This window comes from Apis florea, unplaced genomic scaffold, assembly GCF_048593485.1.
Source record: "Apis florea isolate Af1SG1 unplaced genomic scaffold, ASM4859348v1 contig_2495_pilon, whole genome shotgun sequence".
Classification (NCBI taxonomy): domain Eukaryota; kingdom Metazoa; phylum Arthropoda; class Insecta; order Hymenoptera; family Apidae; genus Apis; species Apis florea.
In genome coordinates this window covers 2,702,011-2,708,010 of record NW_028256595.1, presented here as the reverse complement: position 1 = coordinate 2,708,010, position 6,000 = coordinate 2,702,011, and positions in this window count along the sequence as shown.

Genomic DNA, 6,000 nt, shown 5'->3' with positions numbered 1-6,000 from the left:
GTACGCACGAGGTTATTGGAGCGAGAATATATACGTAATCGTAGGAGATTGGTGTTTCCGGTTCGAGACACGGACGAAAGGTTACGTAGTTAACCGTTCGCGGCATGAGCTTATAACAGGATCTTTAAACGAGCTGAGACAAATTCGTTAGAAAGATCTCTCCGGATAACGGATTGGCTGGCACAAAGAGAATTGAAGGCTGTTGGCCCTTAACTACGCGTAAACTTCGTTTACCGATTCGTTCTCCCGCTGAAATTACCGATTTACGGGACGCGGCACCGGAAATAAGCTGCTTCGTTATTTCTGCCGTCATTTCGCTCCGGAGTTTCTTTCGCCCCAGATAAACGGTAACGACGCGTTAATTAGATTTTCATCGTTTCATTAACCTGTGGATCTTCATCTCGAATATATTATCATTTTTTAAGCCTAATGTCACGCGATTCTTATCTATCCTACAACGTTCATTCGCGTTAAATATTTTCGTATTGTTTCTTCGTATACATCTGGAATTTTTCACGAATCTTATATAAGAAGACATTCCGGAAAGAATGTTAAATTTCCTGATTAATTTAAGGAAAAGTTTGGAAATCTATGGAATTGGCAAGAAAGTTCGTTTGATAAAGGAACAGATCTCTCTGGAGGATTTCTTCGACAATCTTGTCCTCAGAAGCGCGATCAATAGCGGCTTTTCAAGTTACTTCCTGACGCTGCCACTTAGCTTCCAACGGTCATCCAAGATTCTATTTATCGTGATGTCCCTTAAGGAATCATCGAAAAGAGGTAGCATGTAAAATGATTTAACCATGAAAATAAAAGCTTCTCGATTATTCCTCGTCATTTTCACAAAAATAACGTAATAAATACGACGATATAATATTGTTATATAAAGATTAATGTTCCTTTCGACGTAATTGAATGTTACGGAAGAGAATCACCGCGTTTACACTGTTCTCTGGTCTGTATTTACCATGATAATCTTGTCTTTATTAAGTCGTACCTAAGCCTCTTGGTCTGGCAAATTTACCCACTGCAAAGCGTCGGACTAATCATCCAGCCACCATAATTTGACTGGGTCGTTGAGTTATTCAAGAACGAAAGTAGTTTCAAGAGGATTCGGAACAGTTCTCCTCTCAATTTCATCTTGAAAAAATACGTTCATTGAAATTTTGGTTCAATGGATTTATTATATGTCCCGAAATACGATTGTTGTTGGATGATTTACATTTCATTCGTAAAACCGCGAAACTTCCTGAAACAGACAGAATTAAGCACGAAAATTTGCATTTATACTCTGTGAAACGAAACTTTCCTCATACGCTTTGTATTCTAATCGGATTTCGTTTCAAATCTCGTTAGTCGACTGACTTGTAAGTTGAATTTACATGATCGGGTTAATGGCTTTTATCGTAAACTCGCAACTATAAAGCGAGCCAATTATAGAGATTAATATTAAAAGAGCAATATAAATTCAAATAAATATCACGGACTGTTTTTCTTATCGTTTCTTAATTTATAACATAGTATTCAAATGAATATATCCGTTGATGAATAAGTAGAACGATTGATATTTTTGTCACGATACTAACACGGAGATTGAGTTTTCATTAATAACATTATCGAAATTTGATCGACTACTCGATATAAATAATATTAACAAATACGCACGGAATTTCAATATTATATGAATCTTTTCTCGAGCGATGTTATCATTGATTAATAAAGGTTGTATCGAGACATCGATGAGTTAATAGGAATTCAATAAACGAAGGTATGCTGTATCGCGTGTCTCTCGCGCGTGCAATTTTTATGAATCGAAAATTTTAGAACCGTAAACTAATTGAATTCATTCGGATAGATATTGAAACTCATTAAACACGAATGAATGAATGCGGTCATTTCTATTATGCGAATTTCATCGAATCATTACCACCAATCTTTTGCCAAAAAAAAAAATAAATAAATAAATAAACTATTGAATTTATTTATTGAATTTTAAACAGGTACAGATCGTTACAAACATAAAGTTGACCGAGGCAACTATTAATCAAACGGGTAATTGAGAACATTCCAAAGATCATTTCGAAGTATTAGCCGATACTAATCGAATCTCGAGAACAATATCACGATCCCATCCACGATTCATTAACGTCCATCGAACATTCTCGCGGCACAGTCGCTTTTCATAGAGAATTATGCACTTCGCATTGATGCATTCGCGATACTCTCTATGCAGGCTTTGATGCACTCACGTCGCATCTTGTTCCGGTTTCTATTTGATAGTCTTGAATCGAGTAACGTGTAACGTGTCCTCTGGCGAATACGTCCTCGCTTTCCAAATTAATTGATCCACGAAACTACGTTAGAAGTTGGTGAGGTTTATTCTAAATAAATCACCGTCAGTTAAAGTTGCAAAGAGTGAATTATTCATGGGCGTGTTTGTACATTCTCGAAATATGTCGAGGCTGTTCATTTGATACGCAGTTTTATTTACGCGTTTGCGTGCGCTTTCGCCGGAATTGTCGCCGAGGAAACAAACGACACGTGCTTCGCACATATACGAAGGGAGTGACTCGAAATATCGTGTTCGTGTTGTACGTACAAGAGACGACTGTTTAGCCCGGAGCATTGATAAAATCTAGCCTTAATAATTGCCTTAATTCACGGTAGAAAATTAATTAGTTTGCTTTTTTCAAATCTTTCGACCTCTCTTCAATGAGATCGCCAAGTATTTTTTACAGTTACAGTTTAAATAATAACAGATATTATTTACCGATATATCGAATACAATGCATGTGCTTTTTGTATTAGAAATTGAAAAACTTGGAAAAGGTAGAATAATTACGATCGTGTATTATCATTTACCTCACAAATCATTGAGCTTAATTGAAAATCTAGTTATGGAATATCGATGTGATCGAACGAACATCGTTCCCGTTTTAAATATCTTTAATTCTCTTCCCTGTACAGACTGTATATGAATGCGCTTTCTTTTTTCACATTTGCACAGCGATTAAACGTTCGTTTAGGAATCGGTGGGTAAAAAATTTCCGGTGTACCAACATGACCTGCGCAATTAATCCCATTTCCGTCTTTAACTAGCAGATATTCCTTTGAGCCCTCCGTAAACACGCTTCAACCGACAATGGCTCGCTTGGGGTTAGTGCTTCGGTAAATTAGCTTAATTAAACCATGAGTTTTTAGCTACTGTCTTGTCCGTCGCGGTTGACAAGAAGAATTTTCTGTTGCGAATGTCAACCGTCGCGAGAGAAAATCGATATTGACCGAGAACGTGATTCACGAATAAAATAATCCACGAGTTCGAAGATGGGGAAGAATATTTATCTCTTGCGTTAAATTGTATCAACGGAAAACTTAAATGTTTTTGTATGAAAATGTTACTTGTCGAGAAAAAAACAAGTGCAAAACATATACAATTCATTGACCTCTCCCCCCCGTAAGCAAATTTTACAATCAACTTAACAATCCTTCTATGTCACTTTATTCGACGTATCGGATAATTGAGAACCGCACTAAAGTGTCTTCTTCTTCTTCTTCTTCTTCTTCTTCTTCTTCTTCTTCACATTGGATTAAGCATATTCACATGGATTCGCACGACTACGCGCGCAATCGTTTCGAAGTAAGAGGGGAGGATTATTCTCGCCCTACGTTTCACTTTCTCGTTTCTTCTTTTTCATCCAGGAGAGGCCAACGAAAAGCCTAGTCGAAAATAACTACCGAAGCCAGGATATCTTCTTACCTTCCCGCCGGAAATATCGGGTGTGAACCGATAGGATTATTCGAATGTGCATAAGTAATGCGTAAATAATCAATGCACGATCCCCCCGATGAATAATTTAGCTCGCTATATTTTACAAACGAAGGTTCAGGGATAAACATTTCGAAGACTTGGAAAGAGAGAAATAGCGTGGCTGAAGTGAACGGGATTGAATTTAAAAAGCCATGAAACGGCGGATTATCGAGCGAATTACGGGCCGATTTTCGTGTACGCCATGCGCATTATTCATGAGCACGGATTGCACGAGCCTTATTACGCGAAAATACTTCAATCAACTTTTTGTGCTTTTAATGCTTAGTTATACGAGATACGTGGAAAACAGTTCCGATTTATCTCGATCGTTACGATGATAAACGTAATGGAGCGATTGAAGAATGCGCGCGATTCTCTTTTTAAAAAAGGCATAATTAAAACGTGAAATTGAAAGCGCGATAGGTAAAATGAAAGAAAAATTCTTAATATCCTCGTTTATCGGTTATCAGCGTGTAGATAGATAGATTCGTCGGTGTCGTCGAAAAAGGCGTAGAAGTGAGATCCGCGTCGTGGACCCTCGAAGTCGAAAGAATGATCAACAGCGTGTCAGCGAATCGTGTGACAAACGCATTCATTTTCGGTGTAAGAAAAAAGCGGGAACGCGCGTCGCCGTAGGCGGTTTGCACAATTTGTCAGTAGCAGCTGGTGGAACGCGAAAGAAAAGAAAAAGCGTGGACATCGTTATTGTCCGTTCACATTTTGTAAGAACGAACTTCATTCCGGTTATGCATATTTAAGATGAAATATCTGAAGAAAATAATATCTTAGAAAAATCGATCGCTCTTCTTAAGAATGCAATTTATATCGTAACCCTCGGGGAAAAATTATACAAATTCTTCAAGTTCCTAATAAAAATTCCGGCGTGGAAGAAGATATGGCTCCAAAATATTCTAAGCGATCCCAGATATACTGCAATGCTTAAGATTAACAATACGAATCGAAGATGGAAAAAGGAGCACAAGTTAAGTTTGATCATGACATAAAAAAAGGAAAGAGATTAGAACGCACACGATATCGGAAAACGTGAGTGTAAAAAACTCAGTTACGGAATTTTTATGTCGCGTGCGAGTTTTGAATTATAAATTAATGTGTAGCGATATTTTAACGAAATGTAGGTCAGTGTTAAAAATCTTTTATCGCTTCTATATATTTCCATATATTTCCACCAGGCTATTGTTCATTGTTTCTTTTTTCTTATAACGCTTATATCTCTCTCATGACTGGTACATTTTCCACCAGAACGCGAAAAAAAAAATTTTCATCAGCGTTCACGAATAACAAACTCTATACTATTGTTTCTTTATTCTGGATTAATCTCCGTTGCACACAAGTTAAAACGTACGGCCAATTTAAATCTGCCACTGAAGCACAACGTGTTTGCACCGATCTATTCGAAACTGTACGTGGAGCCGCGTGGCGCGGCGTTTAGCAAAACTTTGCGTTAATTTTCGGTTATTTATAGAAGTCTAGCCATCGTGAATGAATTGCCCCGGTTTGTACCGGTGACATCGATATCCGAATGAAATTCATTCATTCGGATTAATATTATCAACTCATCGAGCTGAATGTTGGTTAGACTGTTGACTGTGGATCACAATGCACGAACAATGCGATTCAGTGGCATTATTTGCGTCGATGATGCCCGCTATTAAACAGGCCACTTTTACGATACGCGCGTCAACAATCTTCTGCGTATGCATACCTCGTTTATCATTGGTTCAAGGGCAAGAACAAATTAGTAGAATTAATCAACGAATGAATGATAAGTAGAGAATACAAAGGATTAAAGAGGAATTTTCAAGCGATTAATATAATTGTGAAAATTGTGCGCCGACCTATTATCTAAATAAGATACCACGGAATTACCATCTGATAGAAGTCAAGCGCCACTCGTAACCAATTATGAATTGCGAAGGATCTCATTTCAAATAATGAATTGAAGTTTTATCGTAAGATTAAAATTATTTATTTTTGAGTGAAAATAATTTTCATGTCTTTACCACGTTTAATAATTATATGAATATTTTTAACTGTTTAACGTGGTGGGACGATTAATTATTACACATAATCTCTATACAAAAGTTTCATCATTAATTTCTCATGATTCTGCTTCAAAATATCTCAAAGTGGTTCTACTTCTACTCTTCTTATTCGTTAACTTTATTCTTTTT